General features: G+C 37.9%; 1 protein-coding gene across 2 annotated transcripts in view; it reads right to left on the bottom strand.

Moving 5' to 3' along the window:
* The window catches only part of LOC109055120 (arginine-glutamic acid dipeptide repeats protein-like), a 155,201-nt gene extending 134,793 nt beyond the window's left edge, over nt 1-20,408 (bottom strand). For both annotated transcript variants that reach the window (XM_042713152.1, XM_042713151.1), the window contains exon 1: nt 20,137-20,408. The gene's annotated coding sequence lies outside the window, so the exon portion shown is untranslated. The remainder of the gene's footprint in view (nt 1-20,136) is intronic.
* Between the last annotated feature and the right edge of the window lie 5,451 nt (nt 20,409-25,859).

Genomic DNA, 25,859 nt, shown 5'->3' with positions numbered 1-25,859 from the left:
CTGCGAGACATCAGAGTGAAGAGGTTGCAGTTAAGGCTGCTGACACTACTGTGGAAAAGGCAAAACAAAAGCAAACAGCAAAAAGCCTTCTATTAGCATTGCAACAACAGTTTATGAACTCGAGATCACACAGGATAATTATTATACGCAATAATTTGGTTGAGTGGGAAGCGTGTTTGTTGCATGCTTCATTTTTTCCATGTAAAACAAGCCAAAATGCATTTATTATACATGCAAGTAATTGTTTAAATACCAAGCTGCAGAAAATTGTTTCAAATGAGGGGTCGTGTTTAATGACTGGCCTAACTCTATTCATAAAACAGCTTTTTATGCATTCTCATACATTCAGACCCCCAATATTTTCAGGGTTCCAAAGCATTTAAATTTTTCTATACAAAAATATAACGTTAACTAAAATCATGTTACTACACATATTGTTTGTGCATTTTGATTAGATTATTTATTTTTTCCTAATTGGATTTATAGATTTATTTCCATTGTAAGTGTCTTAATGTAGATTTTTGCTCTTTTAAATTGAAAAATTAATTTTTCAATCATCAGTTGAGATTAACTTATATTGAATATTCTTTATATGTTTTTTTTTTTTTTTTTTTTTTCCCAGATAGGTTTTCTATGTCCATACAATGGAAGTCAATGATAACCATATCCTTTGGTTACCAACATTCTTTAAAATATCTTCTTCTGTGCTCCACAAAAGAAAGAAAATCATATGGGTTTGGAACAACACATGGGTGTGTAAATTGAAAACGTGCAAAAGGCTTCTTTTTTGGGTGAACCATCCCTTTAAATACGATTAATGGTGTTAGGTGCACAAATAAACACAAAAAATAATTTGATACACAAAATGCATGTAGACCAAATACTCACAATAACATTATACCACAGCTCCTGAAACAGCGTGGCATGATTTTAAAGTTAAACAGTACGAGTCAGTGGCAGACACAGACATGCATTAATAAATGATAAAATAGCTGCTCTAATCCCCTTGTGCAGAGCCAAGTACTTTTTCCTCATCAGCGAGTGTGATATTTACACAGAACCTGAAGCGTACTCCTGAGACCAGACAGGAGAGAGATATACATTCGGTATTTGCTCGGGTTTTAGCAGTCTGCTCCCTTATAAAGAGGTGAAACTGCTTATTTGTTACCGTCGCAGCTTGCCATGAGCGTCAGCTTATCATTTTCTTTCACACTAGCTTTTATTTTCCCCTTCCTCCCTCCTCATTCTCTCTCTCAGTGACAGATGTAGACACCACCATTGACCTAAATCACTCTTTTCCAGCACATTAACCCTGGTGCCTGTCCAAACACCTCACAGAAACACAACACCTCCACATGAGAGGCATGTCGCTGCTGCCGCCACCATTTTAAACAGAGCCCCGTCTCTCACCTGCGCTAATTGTTAAAATGTCCTCTCATTACACGTGGGTGGCTGATGATGGAGCCTGCCAACACTGCTACCAAAACGCAAAATGAAGCCGTGATAGACCGAATTAATTGATTAAATGAGCAGAAGACAGAGAGCGTGTCAATCAAACCCCAGAGAGAAACAGCAGGGAGTGGGACGGGTGAATCGGTAAAGATACTATCGAGCTTGGGCCCTTCTCAGCCCGGATCAATACGATTTGAATTTTTTAAAGCTCTGTTTATGAAATGCAATAATCTCTTATTAAAAATGCAGGCAGCACGGCTGGCGTAAATGATTCATGGTTTGATATAATGGGCTTCTCCAGGTGAGGCTGCACTGCAACGCTGGCCAAGGTGGTAAAAAATAAACCATCTCACGGATGAAATTGGCTCTGTGCAAACACAGAGACACACAGGTGCAACATTTGCCTCACTTAACGGAACAAAACGTCACATATTTCTTTCCTCTTCCTGTTTCTTTTATTAAACACCAGGACACCCCAGATCTCTGTGTGAGACACTAACCACACAGACTACCCAAGCTCATCTAATGCCAGATGATTTACTAGCTCTCCTTCAGACACCATTTTTTCCCCTGATTTCCTCCATCCTCTCGTTCAGTCCCTCCCTCCCTCGCTCGTTCATTCTCTCTGCAGCGCGGCTCCCTGTGAGAAAAGGAAGAGATTAAGGCTGTAGCATGTGCCTGACTTTGATTTAGGGGAAACTGGCTAATCATAACATAGACAGTTTAGTGCAATCTTGCATAATGAAACGCTCCGCACTAACCACCTAATGCATACTAATTTGAAACAATCCACTCCTGGGACTGGCAAAGCATGAAGGGACCGGCCTGAGAGAAGCGAGACGCTCATCAACACTTACAGCCAGGGATGTTGATGACACATACACACAAACAAACTGCTTTTTTTGGCCTCGGACTGCAGGCACGGATTCGGATTTGCTGCAGAGGGGTGTGTGAATGCTCGGAGGCAGACTTGAACGGAAAGGTCAAGCATCATTATCAAACAACTAAATAAACAGCACTTCAGCTGGTGGGTGGTAACGTCACGACTGCCAATGCTGCTACTATGCTTGCATCCATCTTTATCCTTCTCTCATGCTCAGACATCACATTAGAGACTGTCATATCCTGTATCGATCCTTATCCAGACAAGGCTTTATTGCTGCCCTTCTACCTAGTCGCAGGAATAAAGCTATGCTGGCATTCTTTGGTTCAGAGTGCATTAATGTTAACCACAGCCACATCCACTGCGAAAGCACAGAGGGAATCTGGAATTAACACCGCAGCGAGGAAGAGGTTAGGTGGTGCATCCGTTATAAGGGTTAGATGAAGAAACAAACAGGAAATGATGCCATAGAGAGAACCCCTTCAGACACTCAAGACTCATGTCAAGGGCTTTTAAAATATCAGATTATTTGACCTTTTTATGACAAGGCAAGGTTAGTTCAGGTTCGTTTAGGGCTTAACATTTATTTCCAAAGTGAACACATGAAGTGCATTTCAAGTGCAAAAAAACATGCCACATGTTTTTAAAAGATATTTCCTAATTTTATGGTGGCCACCCTTATTTGTCATTGACCCATATACTAAGTGTTGGGAATTGACTATACCTGATCTTTAAGTTAATTACATTCAGTCAAGGCCAACAGTCTCACTGTCCAGCGTCCTCAGGAAGCTACTGTGCGTGTGAGATTGAGTGCAAAGAAAGGCCACAGCACCAATAAAACTGAAAACTGTGCTCCATCAGAGGAATTAATAGCTTGGCCTTATTTCCACTCTCAGCTTTCATCACTGCCAAACATATTTAATATTCTCTCACCACAATATTTTAAACAGTGAAAGTGTCTCCTTTGTGTTTCCAATGTGGCCTAATCATTTCTCAAGCAGAAGTGTAGCATCTCAGAAACACATTAGGAGTTTAGCGCTGACAAGGTGACAGTCAACACCTTTTAGCCAGTGTATTCACGTGCGTCAGGTGAGACGGGCGGCAGCGGGCATTTGCACTTGACAGCTATATCGCTCTCTTTGCCCTCTCCTCTTCTTTCTCTCACTCAATTCTCTCTTTTTATCAGTGGCTGAGAGAAAACTGACAGCATATTTAACATTGCAGTTTTGCAGCGCATTTATGCTCCTCTGGCCGATTTCCCCCCAGACTCATCAATGCCGCATTACCAAGTCAAATCAGGTGGTGCTGCAGAGCTCGCCTCACACCAACACAAAACAGCCAGCACCGCGAGCATCACCATCACAGCCTGGGAGAGAATATAAAACACCCTGCTCTCACGGCTCGCCCCCTCCGTCGCTCTCATTTCTCTGCAGCCTGAGATTATAATCTCACAGGCCAACTGTTAGCCTACCCTGTTATTGTTTCTCATTTCAAGAGTCCAATACAATTAAAGGCATGCCAGTCGTTTCCAAACACAACAACATTTTTTCTCTTTTCGCTGACACTATGTTTGGAATCTTCTCAATTACTTACTGAATACTGGTACATACAATAAACTGGCTGCTATTTCCTAAAAATAGTAAGAAGCTGTAGCCATTTTCCCATGATAAGCATTTCAAACAGAAGCTACATTGTTGTCATATGACTTCATCATGCTGCCCGTTTAATTTGTGAAGTGGAGCCCTTCATATTGGAATAAAAAAAAATATTTTTAGGGTTGCAATTTAGCAGAGTGATTTAGTGATTAATTGTAAACAGCCCCTTAATCCACCATTGCCAAACTGGCAAATAAATTTATGACATTTATGAACTTTTTGAATATTTGGAACAATTTTAACAAATAAGGTTTGGATCAACATGAGGGTGAGAATTACTGATGACCGACTTTAAATTTTTGGATGAACTATCCCTTTAAGGTGAGACCAGAGTAGTGTTTTAGATAGATAGACAGACAGACAGACAGACAGATATGCATACTCTGCACAATATAGTACCATAAAGTAGATGTAATAGGAGGAGGAGTATGACTGTATGATTTTCAAAACATGTCCATATTCTTTCTCTCTCCTCCTCTCCATTTCTCGCTCCTGCCTATCCTTCTATCAGAGGAAAGGTCACACTCACTGCCCCCTTTCATCATTCTTATCGCCACGCTGCCATTTACAAGGCAGACAAGCTCTCCTCTGGCACAAGCTCATAGGTTAGAAGGGACAATGAAAGAAAACTGCCATTTATTTCCCCTTGTTTTTTTTTCCACGGCTGCAGAGGCAAGACAAAATGCTCTTGGGAAGAGGAAAAGAGAAAGAGAGAGATTGTATGTGCGAGTGAGAGGAAGCATTGTGTATTGTTTACTCTGTAATTCACAGCGCATGGCGTTGATTAGCAGAGCAGACTGCGACACTGAGCCTTGGTGAGACTCTGAAGGAAGGAATAATGCTGTTCCACAACTATCTCTCTCCCTCTCTTTCTCTTTTACTCTAGGGCACACTGTGGAGTGAATGATGGCTACAATGTGAAAAAAAACTGCCTGAGTGAGGAGTGAAATTTAAACTGCTGCTGTCAGGAGCATTATTTGGCTTTTATTACAACGTGCTGCTCCGGTTGCCTGAGACATGCCCGTCTCTACGTGAGGCAAACGAGGCAACAGCGCCTCACCTCCCTTTTATTAATTCATGCTTACAATGAGCTTGTACGTGATAATTACTGACAGAAAGCCTGCTTTGTGTGCTGACAGTCGACAGAGAAGTTAGAGATGAGAGCATGGACAAACCCTTTAAACAGATGGGCAAAAAATATATATATTTCACAGGGAGGGATTTGACTATTCATGTTGAAACAAAACTGTAAAAAAAACAACAACAAAAAAAACAAATAATAGAATACATATTTTTATATTTAATTTTTCAACTTGAGACAAGATAGATAGCCGTGTCAATAAAATCTCAAATTATCTGGCATTTTTAAATGACTTATTTGTTTTTGAAAGTCTTCTATATGCTCATTAAGACTGCATTTATTTGAACAAAAGTGCAGTAAAAACAGTAATATTGTGAAATATGATTTCAAATAACTGTTTTCTATTTTAATACATTTTAAAACCTGTTCCTGTAATGGCAAAGCTGATGTTTCAGCAGCTTTTGTTTTTTTAATAAAATTTCTAAAATAAGAAACAAACCCTTTTCTTTATCATGGACACTCTTATTTGTCATTGACCTGCCTACAACAGTGTTAAACACTGATTCAACAAGGATATATAACACAAAAAAGCCAAACGGGCATACAGCTCAAAAGCAGATATAACGCATTTCCAGGAAGATTTCTTTTTTTTTAAGTAATAAACTGATTGTGCGGGAGAATACACAGGCCTCCTGCTGCTCAGTGCACATGAATGAGACTGAGAGAAATTTAATTCCCTGCTAATTAGCATTCTGCTCAGAGGAGCATGTGGTCTCTCTCTGGGTTACACCCAGGTCAGGTGACAGTGGGCGATTCGGCAGCAGCCGCCGGGTTGGCAGTAGCGAAGGCTCTCAGGGGAAAGTAAGTGGCAGAGCCCCTCTTCTGCTCTCCAGTCTGTCTGTCCCCTAGAGCTACTTCAGTCTTTCACAAAACAAAGAGCAATGCTGGTAGCAGGGAGGTGCTGGGCTCATCTCTTCCTCCGCAGGCAGATAAAAACAGGATTACAGGTAAATACCAAGAGAAGAGGCAGCCTGGAAACACACGGTCTAAAGCCCTTCTCCAAAAGCCAGGAACCAAAACCCTTCGGAAATGAATGCCACTCAGTGGCGAAGCGCAAATGTACGACCGCGGTGTAATTTGCTTTAGAAGTGAGAAATGATTGCATGTGACTAGACAATAATTAATCTCGCTTCTGAGAAGGGAAAAAAAAGGTTACAGAGCTGCTTCAATTACGAGACAATTCCACCTCTGCTAACAGACGAGGTTGGATTCAAAGAGCACTTGCGATGACAAAAAGGAGAGACAACTCCAGTGTCATCAGAAATAGGCAGTGATGTGGGAAATCAATGGTGAGATCAATCACGCGCCTGCCTCCCTCTCTAGAACAGCGGGGGAACGGAGCACTTTACATAAGCACTGATAACCATCAGGGAGGCAGGCTTCAGCTCGCTGATTTACTGCGACGGACCCCCCGAGACACCTTCAGGTGGCAGAGCGGCTCTCTTTCGCTATCACTGTAACCTTCTCGAACACATCTTCAAAGACACACAGTCAGGGGGAAAAAGCAACATACATACTCTATTTAAGCTGTAAGGTTTGAGAGGTTGTGCTACGTGATGATGAATAGTCAACAAATGTGTTGTTAGGCACGACGTGCAGCGTTTACTAGGTTTGCACACCACCTAGTTTACTAGTAAAAACACTACTCTGGTCTCACCTTAAAGGGATACAAAATATCTCACCCTCATGTTGTTCCAAACCTTATTTTCACATTGATTAATTTTCAAACTAATTCTAAATCTATTACATATAATGTAAATATAAATTTCATTGCAGCTTGTTATTTACCATTTTCGAGTAATGTGACATGTTATAGACTTTATATTAGCCGTCAGCAACCCTGCTCTCTAAAATTACGGCATCACTGAATCTGATGCTCAATACCGATTTGGGTTGGCGATGTGGAAATAAACTGGATATGCATTTGATATTTTACAATGTGATTAGGTTGGAATGCATGTTGTTATTACATCATACAACATTCAGCATTGTCGCATCTTTCATTTCTGTCCAGAAATTTCACACTTTAACATCAGTATGTAACAATATTTTGCATTTGTAGTAGTTTTCCAATGTAAATCATCATGAAATAAGTAAAAACCTTAAAGTGATACTATACAAATGTTTTTGTAGACCAGGCTTACAATGCAACCTCAGTTTTATACAAAATATACTCAACCTCTCTATCAAGGGAAGCTTGGCCTAAAAAAGGCCTTTGCACTAGATATATAGCTCCTGATATTGTGAAAAGCAACAGAATATTATTCTACTGGTTCGGTGTAGTTACTTACACAGTAGCTAGATGGAAAAAGAGTTTAGCTTCACAATATCAAGTTTGGCTGGACTGCTGACCAAATAGCATCCAGGTCTGCGCCACTTATTTAAATATGCACAAGTATATAGTGGTAATCAGAGTTGGTAAACAATTAGAAGGCAGATGGTAGAGAATGTGCAGTAGCAGTCTGTGCAGGGTGTCTCCATTAGAGAACAAGATGTAGGAGCTGAAACACGCCGTGTGCTTTCGGCCGATCGGTTAATTAGGATTTTTGCTGCTTCGTTTTGCGTGAGAGAGGCGGGAAGTGGAAGGTTGATTGCCTTTTATTATCCGTCTAGCAGCTTCAGCGCTCCCTCCTTCTTTATTGCAGATCGTACAGATGTGGAGTGTCTCGGCAAAAACATCAATTCCAATAATTACAAGAAAGTGCAAGTGAGAGCATGAGCCATCGCTCATCTGCGCTCACCCACAGCCGTTTGTACCGTGACGTTCCCCTTGATGACAGCATGTGACGGGAGCATTTAAAAAGCCCACAGGAACACACACGTCGTTCTTCAAATTGGAGGATGAATGGAGGAGAGCTGCTCTCCAAATAAAGAGGAATACTGTAATAACTGCAATAAGCAAAAAGGAGGTGCGTAAACATGATAAGAGGGCCCTTAAGTGTTTGTTGTGAAAAATAAAGCTAAAAATGCACACTGTCAGCACAATGTGTGAACGTTACACCTCTGAGCAAAGTGTGCATCTGTCTGAATGGAGAATTACTCGCTTAACAGTTCGATTTGGCAGAACCTCAAATTACACGCCCTAGAAATCAAAGAAGACAAAATACTTGGCTTAATAGCTTTGCTTCACCTTGCCACATTTGCAAGGAAAAGCAGCATCCGTGTAAAGTCAAAAAAAACAATGACGAAATCAAAAGCCAATCAATGTGTTCATGCAATAATAATCCACAGCTTAACAGAAGGAAAACTGATACGAAGAGCGTGTCAGCCAGTCGATATTTTACATTCCTACAGGTCCCAAATGGTCACTGATATACAGAAATGAAGATTATTTATTGCTGGTTAATTAATTTTAGTTCTTTTTCTTTTTCCTACAACAGATTTTTTATTACCAGCTCTTTTTCCTACACAGCAACTCAGCACCAATTCCCTACAGGGATAAATATTATCCTCTAACCAACAAAACGGTCACTACAAGCTCTTACACACCCTAAAGATGTATGAGTGCTGGCTGAACTAACCCCTGACTCGTTTCCACTTATTACTGAGGCTAATACTGCCATTTGAATAAAATCAATACTTCTGTTGACTTAGACTTTAAAGCATTTCTTGTCTAATTTCTCCCGTTAATGTTTTTTTCATGAGGCGGTGCCCTGTGACACGTTTGTGCCGTGTGAAATCCCTGGAGCATCCAATAAAAAGGTGGGTGTCGAATTAGCCCGCCATCACGCTCAAAACATCCACTGTCACCACTTACACTCTTCCATTATATGAAGAAATATTAGGGTGACTATCTCAAGCACTAAATTTTGAGTAGACACCATCAATTTTATAGCTTTTCAGTATAATAAAAACAGATAGAAGTGCTAGCTCACTGTGGAAACACACAACGACGTCTGAAATCATTACAGGTGCTCAAAGTGGTGGATGATTTTAAAATCAATCCATTTGCAATGTGCGTATTTATTTGCCATTTCAAGAGAGCCTCATCTGCCCAGTCCAATCAAAGCCCCTCAATGCAAATGATGCAAACAGAGAAGAAAAGAACATACGGGCTGGCACAGAACAAGAGAGCGAGAGCTCCAGGGTAACGCTTCAATGATAAAAGAGAGGAAATCTTGTTTTGATAAGTGAATTACTGGTCTTCACTACATTTTCCTGCATTCCCGAACCAGTGGGTTCATTAAATGCATTGATATATCTGTCAACCTTATCCAAGCCGCTGTGCTCAGGATGGAGAAATGCAGTCACCTTTGCAGAGCTGAATCTTTCAACAGCTCGAGGCAACAGATTTATTACAAATTGATCCATTAGATAGCGCTGCCGTGGTTTATTGTTTACGCCGCTCCTTTCTCCCCTGCTTGTCTTTGCCACGATAGCAGAATGTAATAAGGAGGAAAACTACAGGTGAGAACTCATCGTCATGCACCACTCTACACTAAACCAGAGCGAAGAAGAGTATCGGAGAGAAAGGAAAAAAAGAGGTGCTGTCTAACAGACACCAATATGCTGTAAGCGGTCGTGCTGTGAAGAGGAAGTGGTCGTGGTGCAAGGGCAAATGAAGGGCGGAGGAGTGAAGAGTCTTAGAGGCGCTCTCTGATGAGTCAGGACTGATTAGAGAGCACAAAGACAGCAGACCACCCCCTCCCTTTCTCAAGCACATAATTCACACCTTTAGATCCTCACATATTCCCCAAACATCAAACAGGAGCACTGCAGTGGTGCAGTATAAATGTATAAATGACTTTACGACCTGCTTTATGACCGAGTCAACAATGCCAGGTTTTTATATCAGCATCTGATGGTGGCCTCTCCTGATCTGAAGATTAATCGAAGACCAGAAAGACTGAGAAAAGCCTTAAAGGAAATAGAAAGGAAGAAACACTGGGGCCTATAATGTTACAGCGATGATCTCCACCAGACTGATATTACCTGGACATGCAGCTGCACATTTATCGTTTTCATCCATTACTGCCTATGGAAGCAGTCAATTATGTATACAGCCCGACTCAATAGTGTTAGGAGGAGGTCAGCCGCATGCATAACTGATGAATATTGATTATTTTTACCTTGAGGTGTCTGGGTGGATATATAAACAAAGGGTGAACCCACCATTAAACACCAACTCTCTCTATATGTGCTGCAAAAGTTACAGAAAAAAAAGAAATAAAAATCAAGCAGTTAAAAAATTAAGATAGCAAGATGGCTTTGGTCAGTGTGAGAGCTTATTGTAAATTCAGCTGATGTAAATTAGCAGAAGTCTATAAATATTGTAAAAAGTAATATTGTTTTTTTATTTTTATATAATTAAAACAATTTATTCCTGTGATAACGTTGAATTTTAAGTAGCCATACTCTAGTCTTCAATGTCACTTGATCATTCTATTATGTTTTTTGTGTTTTTTATGTTATTTTATTATTTTTATTGTTGTTGTTTTTATATTGTTATTTATTTTTTTATTTTATTTTTTTTTTTCTTTTAATTTCAAAAGAAAATAATTTATTTGAAATAGAAATCTTTGAAACATTACAAAATGTCTTCTGTACTGGTCACTTTTGATCAATTTAATGCATATTTGTTGAATAAAAGTCTCTTTCAAACTTGAGCAGTATATGTCAACAATTATTATATACACAAACAAGGCTTTGTCAAAACTGCTAGAATGATTTGTGATAGTCTTGGAGGCATCAGTTACAATGGGTTGAAAAATATAAACTATGAAAAATGAAGTCACTACATTTATTAATTTTCCAGCAAAAGTTTGTTTATGAACTTACAACCATCATAGTGTTACACTACAGCTATATTAGTTGTAAAATATTTTTTACACATAAAAAGGCGTTTGATTTTGCTGTTATCTGTAGAACATCCAATTGTTGGATGGTACCTGTAGCTATAGAACATCCAACTGTTTTTTGCCATATTCTTCAGATGAAATAATATTTTTAATATAATACATAAAATGTATTTTCATTGACAAAACAAGCAGTTTTATAAAGAATCAATGTTTGCATTGAGCTAGGGTTTAGCTAAGGTTAAGATGTTTCAGATGCTTCTGCCATTCTAACCAGGCTGGATCAATATTTAAAAGCACTGGTTAAAGGGCCTGCTGGTTTATATGGAATGTTACCGAAAGGCACATGTCAAACACAGTGCAGAAGCCTGGGCTCACCTCCCCCGGCCTGTGCTAATGCATCGCAGAAAATTATATGGCTTTGCTAATACATCCTCTCCTCTCCACCTCTCTCATTCCTCACACTAATGCACTTACAAATGGACAAACCAGACTAGAAACAGACTCAGAGTGACAAGGAAAACAGTGACTGTCTACATCCATGTGTATGGGGGGGGGTTATATGTGCTCACCATGACTGTACCCTGAAAACAAGCATGAGCAAAAGACAGTACAGGTACTACTCAAGGCAGCTGTAGGAGTGAGGCAATATAAGCACCGGTATGCAGAGACCGTGTTCAATTTGTGCAATGTTCACTCCATGTCACATCATTACAGCAGCCAATCTTCTACCTAATCAGCAGTGTGACTCTTCAGTCAGCAGGGACTGAGCTATATGACTCCGCTCTCTTACAAGATGCCATCTTATTTTCCACCCTCTCTACTAACAGCAGAAAGGCAGCCAAGTGGTTCACCATTAAAATAAAAACACCAGTTTGTTAATAGCTCCCCGCACCCATTCCAGCTCTCAGGATACGTCCTGGAATCCTACAGTAAGCCTTTGGTACTTTCAATTCCCAATATCAGATTTGGCTTTGTTTTAAAATCGTGAATGTCTCTCCCCACTTCCCCAATTCTACAGGATGACTCCCATAGCACACTTCTGTCTGATCTGGGAGGACATCTTGGAGCAATCTGGAGAAGGGTCCCGTAATTCTTGAGCATGTTACGTTAAGCTGTTCACTGGCAGGAAGTTCCATCAGCAGCCCTGATAGTGTCTGGGCACAGTTACATGGTGAAATACAGCAACGGTATAACACACCCGGCATCTCAAAGGCAAATGTCACTGCTTGACTGCTTTTGACTCTCGACCCTTTTTATGCCATTATAAACTGCTGACTTAAACTATACACTTTTCATAAATGTGTGAATACTAAAAGGAACTGGCCTGTTATCCATCAATACATTTAAGGGATAACGAAAACACAGCTAGTCGCTATCATAATAATAAAAAAAAAAAACCCTGATCAGGACCCCAATGTGAAGCAGAGGTATGTTGTATATCACACTGAAGGGGTTTATTATGCAATAACAACCAGCTGATTTCATATTATCTCAATTAGATTTATATTTATAAAAAAAAGTAAATAAGTGGATATAAAATAAATTCCAACTCAAATATAATACATCATTAAATATTAATTAATTATTATCCCACTTGTACATTACCTTAAAACATCCTTAAAACCATGGAAAACAAAATCACAATATTTACTACAATTAATTAAAGGTTTAATAAAATAAAAGGTATGGATGCAATGTTTTTTCAAGGTATTTATGGATGTTTAGAGGTAATCCAATCCATTTTCATTGTATTCTTAAGTAAGTATTCCAGAGAGCCATGTAATGAAGATACATAACATCACTCACTGACTGTGCAATGATCAAATATCTATTACATTTGCAGAAATGATTAGGCTACAAAAAAGTATCTTCAAGCTACACAGTTTGCAGCCCAACCTAAGCATATCTTACTGCTTGTTTTTCTCTTCTCTTAGATGCTATACAAGAAAAATGATGTATAATACATTTGCATGACTCTCTCGAAAACTGTCAAGAAACACAAGGAAATCAGATCTGCTCAAGATGACACGCAGAGCCACAGAGAAAGGAGGCCTGTCTCATTTCTGCTAGGCAGCCCTGTGTGTCAGCCTAATTTAGGCCTGTCACAATAATCAATATATCAACTTATCGTGCAATATATGTACATGATCTCCTCATGAATTTTTGGTGACGCAATATATCGCCCATTATATTTACTTCAAATTTAATGTCACCATGTTCTGTACATTCCACTTGCATCTGTGTCTTTTGCAGCTTCTCGTACACAACGTGTAGTCATATGGTGCTAGTTCAAATTTAAATATGCTTCTACAAAAAAAAACGTTCATTTCCAGATATGGTCTTGTTTAGGGATCTGTGCCTTTGTGCATAAGGGCATCTGACTGCTAAGTAGTGATTGTGTTTTTCAGCAATAATGTGCACCCTTAATTTACAGAGAAAAGAAGGTCAGGGAAAAATCTGTAGATGGAATTTTTTTTTTCCACAATCTTACTTTGCACTTTTTGTAAGAAATTGTTTATTTACTATTTTTTCAGGTTTTTTAAGGCATCAAATATTTTGATACTTAATTAACAATGATCTATATTTTCATAAAAATTAAACGTTTGCGGTCATTTGGAAGTGTGTAGGCCTTCTTGCTTTATTATAGTGTTACATTATGATCATTTAGTCAGTGGCATAAAATGATCTTTAAATTGACAATAATATCAATTATCACAATGATATCTGGGGCAATATATCCCACAACAAAAAGTTGTTATCGTGACAGGCCTTAGCCTATCATCTTAAAACAACAGATGCAGAAAGCACTGCTCCAGCCAATTACCCGCTTTTTTGCATTTGTGCTACACACACAGCAGAAAACATCTTTTGAGAAAAATGAAAGAGCTGGATTGTTACGCGTGCTGTCAGTGTGTGTTGTCAGACTGTTAAATTTAATGAGTACACAGAATTTGAATGGCCCATCAAGAGCTCTTCGGAAGGAGCATGGCAGCATTGTCCAGGGCATCAGATCTTTCAAGGGGGAATCATGGATTTCCAACAAACAAGGGTGATTTGCAGTCTTTGCAAATCAAAGCAGACCTCACAGTTGAACAACAGCCGCATAAAGAATGACCTGCTTGTCTATACAGATGTTACACACTATGAAGAAAAGGCACGATCAATGACCAGCAAGGTAAGAGGTAAATTAACCAGATGACACCTCTTTAGACCAGTGACGAGATAAACTAGAAATTAACTTTCAACTCAATGCTTTAAAGTGATGATCCAGGTTCAGTTAAGGCCAGTCAAAAGCATTTATGGCATAATGTTGATTACCACAATAAATAATTTCAAATTGTTCCTCATATTCATCAAAAATCAAAAACAAAAAAAGGAGACATAATAGAAGGGAAAGGGGGCCGTTTTAAAAGTAGACATCTGAAGCTTATACATTTACATAAGCACTTGCATTAAGACCCCATCCACACCACCCTTGCGTTTTCATGTGGACAGCGAATCTGTGTATTTTCTGTAACAATGACATCATCAGCCCACGTCTCGCCTCTAGTCAGACACCGCTACGTCACATAACAGCAACCAAAACATGAACAAACACTGAACGATTGTCTTTTTATTAACTAACATTAACACTGATTAATAAATGTATTGGTCCATGTTCGTTTGTATACCACATAGTCCAAGTCTTCTTCTCCATTTTAGTGTATCTCTGTGGCAGAATTACAGCGCCACATGCTGGTTTTGTGTCGGTTTGTGGTTTCATGTGGACGCAGATATTTCTTAAGACGAGGAAAAAAAAAGATTGGATAGGGAAAGCTCTGGCTTCGTGTGGACGTAGCCTAAATGTCTGTTAAAACTTTGGTATTTGGTGTAGGTAGCCTAAATGTCTGTATAACTTTACACAAAAAAAAAAATTCAACAAGAGCTCTGGCTTCGTGTGGACGTAGCCTAAATGTCTGTTAAAACTTTGGTATTTGATTCCATTGTAAAGGTCCATTTACATCAAGAAAGATAACTAACAATAACTACAGTATATTAGCATCCACAAAACGCATGACATAAATCTGTTTATTAAGCTTATGCTGCAGTTTTGTCGTCTACCACTTTATATTCGCCTCCGTTTCTCCAAGCACCGTATGTCGCGACACTATAACACATATCCAAGTCTGTGCTAAGCCGCACACCGGGTTGGTCAACTATGACACGAATCAAGGCTCGGATCAAAAGGAACAGTATGTCAGTGTGATGGATCATTATGTAAATGTTGCCTCTCCCTGCCTAAATATTGACAAATCAGCTCAGAGAAGCGAGGCAGCGAGAGCACACCAGCATCCACATGGGATCTCCCCTCCAGTCCCCTGACTGACACTTCATAGGAAATGTCTTCCATTTACAACCCATTATTTACTGCTATCCCCATGATTGCTTCACACTGGCCTTGGCAGCAGCTGCCCCAAATTGTCCTCTTGGGTGAATTCTGAGCACACTCTTGCTCAAAAGATGGATTCACACCATGCCAAAAAAGCTAACCAGATTACTTCTGTTGTCACCAATTCCCCGATTGCTGCCTCTATCCTAAAAGAGTACGAGAATCTAGGACTGTGCAAGAAAGCTTGACTGATGTGGATAATACAGCGAGGCGCAAGTGTAAGCAGGAGGCTACGTCTCACTCACCAGTGATGTTCAGCATTAAACTGTACTAATACAGGAAAACTGAGGCCCGTTCACACCTAGAATGATAACAATAATGATTACTATTCTACCTTCAACACCAACGACCCTTATAATTCTGTTTCTTATAAGCACGTGTTGCAGTTATGTCAACTGCTGCTATAAATTCTTGAGTTCTTTAAAAGACTCAAAAATGAACATTTGCTGAAAATGTACTCACCTTCAGGCAGTCCAAGATGAAACTGTGTTTTCATTGGAACAGATTTGGAGAAATTTATCATTACATCACTTGCTCACCATTGGATCCACTGCAGTGAATGGGTGCCGTCAGAATTAGAGTTCAAATAGCCGATAAATACATCACAATAATCTAAAATAAGCCAAAATAACAGAATATAATCCATAATAATGCTTCCTCTCATGAAAAAGTCCATCACTTGTCCTCTCACATCAAATTCCACCAACATATTTGTTTGGAACTGTTTTGGACTGTTTTCTCTTGTAAACAGTGTTTGATCTGTGCATATTTCTCTCCTGATTCAGACGAGATAACTTTCTCACTGGAGAAAACAATATTATGGATAGAGGACTTAGAGGAAGTATTTTTAGAGGAAATCTCTTAATGATGGACTTGTTGCTCAAAAACACACAGCTTTTTACTTCACAAGACAATAATTGGTGAACTGGAGTCACATGGATTATTTGTGCACTACTATGATGCTTTTATCAGCTGTTTGGACTAAAGGCTTATAAAGGCATCCATTCCCTGCAGAGGATTCATAGGTGAGCAATCTAAATTTCTACAAATATGTTGTGGTGAAGAAACAAACTCACCCACGTTTTGGGTGGCCTGAGGGTGAAGTAAATGTTCAGCAAATTTTCATTTTTGGGTGAACTATTTCTTAAAAATCTGTAGTTATAGTAATAGTAATCTGAGCCGGTCTAGCGATGTGACTGTCGAGCTATTTATCCACAAAATCCCTCTCTGCTTATAAAATTTAAGAGCAACTCAACACAGTCATGAATCTTCTTCAAATATGAAAATGTCAGGCACTGTGTTTGGGAATTAAAATTCAAAAGGTGGAATGTGGCTGAATTGAATGCTACTTTTGCGACAAGAAGGATGTGCTGCGCTTTAACCTGCTTTCAAAAGCTGAGCCAGGCCTATACGTACGGCAAATACAATAGGCTGTCTCCTTCAGGGGTGAAAAATGAGCACAGCTGTGAGTCAGTGTGACACTGATTTTGTACAACAGTTTACATAGCTGCTCTGTGATACCCTTGAGAGTACTCTCATGCCCTTTGGCCAGCAGAGAATGATTACTAATAGCTTTCTCCTACACAGTTAAGACTTCCACACACTCTATTTGTAGAATGATGCTGAAATAACAATTTCATCAGAGAATAGCAAATTGAGAGTTATACTAGATGCTTCTAAGTTTCTGACAACTATGTGGACAAATACAGCAGCTACAAACAAGAACCTGTGGTCATGTCAGTGTTATAAAATCTTCATTAAAAGGCATCATGTTTTGTTAAATGGGTGACATCAGTTAAAGACTGTGTACGAGCAAATGCTCATGTGATAATCCCAGCCTGTTTGATTGTATTTTACTTTCTTTCAGCCTGCAAGATAAGCACATAACCCGAGGCAGATGGTGCTGAATGGAGCAACCATAAAGCTAAGCCACTGTGCTTAAGATAAGTCTATTTGTGAGGAGAATGTCACTTAATGTTGCAAGTCTGCAAAATAATTAAATTGGCAATTACGTCTCAGTTGCATCTGTAGAGCAAGACCACACCACAAATTAATTTTCATTTTTAGCCAAGTATTTTTGTATTTACTAGAAATAATACATTATAATATAATTATATAAGACATAATAACTAATTATTTTAATGTGTGTTAAAAAAAATAACAACAAAAAGAACATTTGCCTTCGACCTGGAAAATATATTAAATAAAATTTGTATTAGGTAGAAATAACATATTAATATAATAATTACATAAAATTATAGCATTATTATTAATAGATTTCGCTTTACAATAAGAACTACAGTAAATTATTCAGCTAGAATGTAAATCGATTCATTGACATACTTTTGCTAGAAAACAATAATATACAATGAAAACAGTAATGTTTTACAGCACTGTTTTGATGCTTTTAAGATTATCAGAGGTCATTTTTGCAATTTCAGCAAAACTTTCTCAACCATCTAGAAAACACTATCTCTGTGACAGTATTGAAGAACTTGTACAACAGATCAGCTTGGCTGAGCACTTTATGGGGGATTATCAATCGCACTGGAGAAAAATGACCACAAAAAACACACTTCTGCCTCCCCCAATCTGTTGAGAGTGCCATTTGGTCTTAGTGCAACACATTGGCAGGTAGTCGTACAATTCAGAATGTGTTTACAGCATGCTGAATGGACAAGAAAACAATGCCACGATTATGATCTTATTCAGTATATTTCCAAATAAGTGTGACTAGCCGGCTCTAGTTCTACATCCAGTGACAAATCTTTATAACTGTGCCACACTTCACCTAAATCAAACTGGAAACTGGCTTAATGAAAACCAGTCGCATCAATGAAAACCATTTGTTATTTTCCAAGGGCAAGAAAGCATAACGCAGATCAAAACCTAGGCTTCACATTTGATTAATTAGCTGGTTTATTGACTCCCCATGTGTAAGCTAAACAATTTAATGTTTAAACACCATCAGCATAATCAGGCTTCACGACTTTCAAAACAGTATCACACATCTTACATTAAATAGTATCACACATAAACATTATTACAGTTACTTACATTCTTGTTCCTTAAAACCGCAACTGCTGAAGCAAAAAGCTTGTTTTTATACACCATATGGATATATTGTAATGCATATGGTGTATTGTGTAAATCTTGTTTATAGTGTCAACTCTCATTTTTTCTGTATACATATTATTATATGTTGTAGACTGTGAGTGCTGTACAGTTTATTAAAAGAACGGTTCACCTAAAAAATGAAACTTGCTGAAAATATACTCAGCCTCAGACCATCCAAGATGTAGATCGTGAGTTTGTTTGGAGATTTGGAGATATTTAGTATTACATCACTTGCTCACCAGTGGGTCCTCTGTAGTGAATGGGTGCCATTAGAATGAGAGTTCAAACAGCTGATAAAAACATCACAGTAATCCACAAGTAATCAACACAACTCCAGCCCATCATGTTTGTAATAAATTCATCATTACAGTGTTTTATCTTCCAAACGTAGCTTCCACCTAAAACATCCTTCCATAATGCATAATAATACTACTTCCTGTGGAAGAAAAAAAATCCATCCCATTGATAAAAACATCTTAATGATGGATTTGATTCTTACAAATGCAGAGCTTTTCACTTTATATTGATGGATTGGAGTCGTGTGAATTAGGCTATTTGTGGATTATTGTGATGTTTTTATCAGCTGTTTGAACTCTCATTCTGACGGCACCCATTCACTGCAGAGGATCCACTGGTGAGCAAGTGATGCAATGCTACATTTCTCCAAATCTGTTCCAATGAAGAAAAAAATATATATAAATATCTACATCTTGGGTGGCCTGGGGGTGAGCAAATTTTAATTTTCCCTTTAGTGTGTATCAATCAAATCATCTGCACTGTTTCTGCAAACATACAAAGTAACAGTCACAACACATAATAGAAATGCAATCAGTGCCAACCACCTGTTTACATCTTCACAGTCAGTCTACTTTATTTGTGTTTTCATCTATTCATCTCTTTTAAATCAGTCAAGAAAACGGTTTAGATAACCAGTTCTAGCAACAAACTACACATACAAATGCCCATCTGAACCTTCATGACAACCATGGGGGGATTGATCTTTCGAAGCATGCGTCTGACAAGCCAGACACTAAACAAACATGGTGCGTAAACACGGTCACCTGACCTCTCAGGACACATTTGACAATAAAACTATGTGGTCAAGAAACCAGACTTGATTTAGAAATCACAAGACAGGCGAGACTGATACTTCTGGGCAACCTCATGATCTTGCAATGACACTATCTTTGCAGATCAACATAAATAGGGTAAGAGAAATTAAAAACTGAACAGTGAAGAAGCGTGCGTGATTGTGCGCGCGCACAAATTGCCAACAAAGCGCTCGTGACTCGGGTGCAAGCCATAATAAGACACGAGCCAAACTATCAAGTTCAACCCTATCCGAGCTCTCTAATAACCCATATGACCGGGTCTAAGTTACCGTCCTTCGAATGACTTAATGTCGCGGTGTTATGATTATATCAGCTTATGAATAAAAGAGAGATGTTCACTATGATCGTTGGCACACACGCTGAAGATGAGGATGATGATGATGATGATGCTAGCCTGCTAGCTTATATCTCTTGTATTAATAAAGCATAACACCTCCTCAACGACAGTTCACAGCGGTTGTAATTAACACACGGAGCTAATTACTAGAGCCATAAAATAATCCGATCATCTTCCGTACACCCGAGAAGACGGTCAAAGGCGGAACTTACCTGAAATCTTTCTCTACAACATCAGAATTTTTGTGTTTTGAGATGTTGTAACTGAGCAGCAGTTGGCGGATGAGAGTCAAGTGCCGCTTCAAGTGTTTTAGAGTCGTTTTACATCTCTGGCACACCGATATTAATGATATGGCTGTCACTTATCAATATTTATGGTGGTGAGAAGTGTTGGTAACGGGTCAGTGTTGGGACACAGTGTTATCTTTCTCTCTCTCTCTTTTCTGTAAGAAAGAAACTCCCCCTCGCTTGAAAGCCGCTCTTCCTGCGAGAAGAATAATATGCGCGTAAAAACGCTCTACCCACTTTCCAGTGTCGTGTGCTGCGATAGGCTGAACGCGAGCAGAGCGTAAGACGCTGACCAATCGGGATGGTTGTTTTGTGATTTAAAAACGCGCGTGTGTGTGTGTATGTGTGTATGTACCTTTTTAAACAGTCTGTGGTATGTACGTGTAGGACAGTCTAAACAGTGCTAGTAGGTTGGTAGTGAGGGTAATTTTAATTCACATAAGAGATTCGAATTTTTAATCCGTTTAATTGTATTTTTCTCAAATTTTAATCAGATCTAAACATGCACCAAAAGGAAGTCTTTGATTGCTGCTTTTTCAGCGCCTCACTCATGAGCACAGATTTGGGCTGGAACTGTTTTTGTTGGTGTTTTTAATTTTTTTTTTAATTTTTTTTTTTTTTTTTTTAGTTTGAGTGAGTTTAAAGGGATACTCCACCCCAAAATGAAAATTTTGTGATTAATCACTTACCCCCATGTCGTTCCAAACCCGTAAAAGCTTTGTTCGTCTTCGGAACACAATTTAAGATATTTTGGATGAAAACCAGGAGGCTTGAGACTGTCCCATAGACTGACAAATAAATAATAGTGTCAAGGTCCAGGAAAGTATGAAAAGAATTATCAGAATAGTCCATCTGCCATCAATTATTCTACCGTAACATTATGAAGCGACGAGAATACTTTTTGTACACGAAGAAAACAAAAATAACGACTTTATTCAACAATTCCTTTCCTCTGTGTCTCTTCAAATCAGCATAGCGCCATTTTGGCAAATCTGAGCAAGTACGCAGGCAGCATTTTGTGTCAGCCGCGTTGCTCTGATGTGCTGTTTTCTTTCAAACCAAAGCGTAAATACACGTAAAAAATCCTTGTGGCGCGGCTATCAAAATATCACAAAAAAAAAAAAATGTTAATAAATTGTATCATTAGCTAGCTCAACACTGGATAGCTGCTTTATAACAGAAAATAAAGTTGTAATTCTAACTGAAAGCGACACTGACTCTGGTTTTTCATGTTTAATACTGTAAAGCTGCTTGATTTAAGGCCATCTATTGCAAAAAGTAAATAGTATATAAATAAACGTGACGTGACTGGAATTTACTGGATATTGAACTGCAGAGCTCATGCAAACATCCACATAGCTGAAATCAGATGCTTTCTTAACTGCTGCTTTCTCACCGCTGTCAGACTCTTATATTAGGTCAAATGAGATCAAACGACTACTCAACAACAAAAATATTTGTTGACAATTTTTTATTGTCGATAATGTTGACTAATCGTTTCAGCCCTAAAAAACACCAGTTGTTAGTATGCTATTCGCAAATTCCTCTTCACGTATTAAACATAGCTACGTTTAAAATGGGAATAAATCACAATTTCAAAAGCATAAATCTGTTCACTTCTGTCTATGAGCAACATGACCTTGTACTTTTAGGATTCTCAAGCCTTAAACACCTAGCCAAGGAGGGACCGCATTATTTTTGCAATGCTCTTTCATAATGTACCTCTCTAGTGTGCTTTATAAGCACATACAGTGTGCGGCTCCCTGCTGTGGAAATGATTGGTTTATACTGTAGTCTTCCACACTTCGTGTTTCTCCCTCTCCTGCTTCAGTCAGTCCCAGAGGATTCATTCAGCAGTGGGTCATTGAACATGACCGCTCAGCCCTGAATGCTCTACTTAACCTTCTGCTGTTCTGTCATGGATGTAATCACACAAAACAACATCATATCGTTTTACATTTAACATTTTTATCAGTAGCCTGCATGTGTATTTTTAGTATGTACAGTCACTTAGTGCATTTAACAACATATTAATGGTGCTTTGGAATAACTGACACGATCCTGTTTTGCATTTTAATAGACGTTAGGTGAAAATGTGTTGCTGTTTTGCATTTTTTACAGTACACACATTCAAGGGAAATTAACTGGATCTAGATCTTATCTCATTCTCTATTAGCATTCAAACTGAACCGAAATGCAAAGAAAAGAAAGATATATAAACGATAATGGTGAGGATTTAGATTTGACTATTTAGAATGAGTATAAAATAAAGTTTGATTCGTTTAGTGATTCCTTCAGCCATCTGCAGATACATCGTATTTATAATTATAATTATTTATTTTTAAGCTTTTTATATAAATAATTAAACTTTTTTTCATTTAGTCAACAGTCAACAGACCAATTATTTAAAAAAAGAATCTAGTATTATCATAAACAAGTATATACAAAGAGAAAAATAAAAATTTTAGTCAACACATCAAAAATATACCAGGAAAGCCATTTACATTTATTTACGCTATCTAAAGCCGTTTACTGAAAACCATTTTTGATTCGTAGATTAGATTTCAGGGGCCGAGGGTGTCAACACCTGCTATATTACAAGCACAAGCATATTACAAGTGCAGCATTGTCTAACAAAGAAAAGGAAGCTGGGAAAATGATAAATGGACACACCGTGGCATCATAGTGCTGGAGAAAAAAAACAGACTGAAGTCTAACTGTTTTGTGTTACGGTGTAATGATCACAGCTGGCTGTTTTCTCCTCTCATTATGATAAAGGTATCAAGAGGCTCACACCGAGATATTGTGTGGGAAACGGATGGCTTGTTATTCTATTGTGACATGACAGGCTGAATGAACAATAAAAATGGGGCAAGAGAGAGAATTTTTGTCCGAGGGTCTTGATTGGAGGAGAAGGAGTGCGCCGTGATTGATTTCAGCGGGAGAGGGCGAGGAAGGAAAGTGGATTCAGGAGGTGTCTGTAATCAGAGAGACAAAGCCAAACGTACAAGTGCGGTTAAGAGACAGGTTCTGTGCGAGAAAAAGAAACAGCACACCTCCCCTTCCCTTTGTCATTTGGAATATGCAAGCTCTTGATACAGAATACCATACCTCGATCATTCCTGCCAGCACAAGACAGATGGCCTGAATCTCATTTCCACTGCAGTGCTACCTTGTCTTGGCAGCTCATCTGAAACTCTGCTATTAGTAATCCCTTACATACTGTGTGTCAAGGTATAATGTACATTACAGGTTTTATGGCACCTTTATTCTGGCAAATTCCCTGTTTTTTTAAAACCAAAGGACTGATGACACTGAATGAAGGCATGGGTTAGTGTGTTGTGGGAGCTTTGAGGAGTGAAATATAATGAGGATCTGGATTACAGGAGACAATAAAGCACAGTGTGATTTGATTGTTATCGAATCGTGAGTGGATTCATGCTCACAAAGGAACAATGATGGCAACGAAAAACCTGAAGAAAATATGTATGCAAGTGCACGTACTATGCAGATGAGAATTATTCAATTAATATATCATAATCACATAAAATCTTAAGCCCAAACAATCATAATGCATTCAAATTCAAAGCCATGATGTTCTTTCATCATACCAGATTAAAAAAACAAAACAAACAAACAAACAAAAAAAACTTTCCTTTTTGCAAATATGTAGTGTATCAAAGCTGAATATGAATTAGATAACCAACCTTGTTGCTGGTAAATTTGTAAATTTTTATGCACTAAAATATTACATCAAAAAATGTATTATTAAATTTAGCTATTTTATAGTGTGCCTATAAACAGAAAATGCTTAAAGGGATAGTTCACCCAAAAATGAAAATTTTACATTAATTTATTATGTTTTAAAGTTGTTATTTTTTTGTATTTTTTTCATTCTTCTGTTGTTCAAAATAGTGGATATTTTGAAGAATGTTGGTTGCTAAATCCATTGACTTCCACAGTACACTATGACGATGAAATGACATAACTGTATTGAAACAGTTGCTTAATCAGTAAAAATTTTGCTTTAACAGGTCAGTTATCTAAAAAATAAAAAAAAATAAAAAATAAGAGCATAAATGTTTTTGGCACGTGGTACATTCATGGCAGCCAAGGAAAGAGGTGACATATTAGCCAAGATTGTGCATTACACTAAAACAAACAACAGAGGGCAGTGTGGAATAAATCACGATATCTACACAAACATTTCAGTAGTAGAACTACTAACGTTTCTTTCTCAAAACATGTTAAGTATACATATATACCGTAATAAAAGAATCGCTTGAGGACTAAATGAATCACTCGTGGAAACAGGAGATGGCAAATCCGAGCACAAGTACAAGAATCCATGTCTGTCAGACTGTAGACTGCATCATACTGATTTCACTGAATTATGACTGATTTATCCACTGGGTGGCGCTTCTGTCTTTGCTGCTCCAGGGTTTGTTTCATATTACAGTCATATCCTGTTTGCTCATTGTGGGTATAGAATTAAAACCAGCTAAGTGACAGAAACGTGGTTAAGATCGATGTACAAGCAAGTCTTTCTCAGGCTTCTGTAATGGACTTTGGAATAAAAAGTTTTTTATTATATATTTTTTAAAGACAACATTTTCACACAACACTTCTAGATGTTTATAATGAAACAAAGTTCATGATTTGATTTTTTATTTTGAATACTTGTAATAAGTGTGCTCTAAATCTTAAGATTAAGGTTCATGTAAGATATTTCGATGAATTTCCATGGCTTTTTTCCATAACATTTTCAGATTATAGTAATTTACATTATTATTCAAGCTGTTTGTGACCAACAGATTAGATTTCGAGAGTTTGCACTAAGGTTTTGAGAGTTTGCACAACTCTTCCTCTTTTTTTTTTTTTTTTTTTTTTTTTTTGGTTTTGATTCATTTCCTTGACTTTTCCAGCTTCTCCATGACTGAGCACTAACCAGGTCACCTGGAACTCGTACTCTTGTTTGAGTGCCACTTCAGGTTCTGACCTGTTCTTTCAAACACAACTCAACAAGGATTTTAGTTTTAGTAGAAGAGCTCAAAAGTTACCCGACTGCTTGTCAGAAATGCTTTCTGTGCAGGATTACCCAGTGGACACTAAATTGCAGATATGGTCTCCCTGTTGTTTTTCTGAAATCAAGAGAATGTTTTCTGCCGTCAGACTGTAACCTTACCCAGTCCAACTCCATAACCACTAGGTTACCTCCACCCTCTACTAATGGATTTGAAAGGGCTTTTCAGTTAATTTTCACTATATATCTTTCTTTATCTGAATGAATGAATAATTGATGTTTTATTGTAGGAACTGATAACTTAAGTGCATAAAAACAAAAATCAAAAAATGTAGTCAACTATTTAATTTAAATTTTTTTAATGGTGTGTGTGTGTTTATATAATAATAATAATAATAATAAATCGAAATATTTTTAATTTAGAATTATATATATATATATATATATATATCTATATATATATATATATATATATAAAATTTATATGTGGGAAATTATAGACCTTTATATATTTTCATATATATTTTTTTTTACTTTCACTTGTGTTTGTATATAATTATAGAATATTAATGTCATTAATAATAATAAATAAGTAGATAAATATATATAAACTTCACCCACACTC

Source organism: Cyprinus carpio, chromosome A23 (assembly GCF_018340385.1).
Source record: "Cyprinus carpio isolate SPL01 chromosome A23, ASM1834038v1, whole genome shotgun sequence".
Classification (NCBI taxonomy): Eukaryota; Metazoa; Chordata; class Actinopteri; order Cypriniformes; family Cyprinidae; genus Cyprinus; species Cyprinus carpio.
This window is presented reverse-complemented; position numbering and strand designations above follow the sequence as displayed.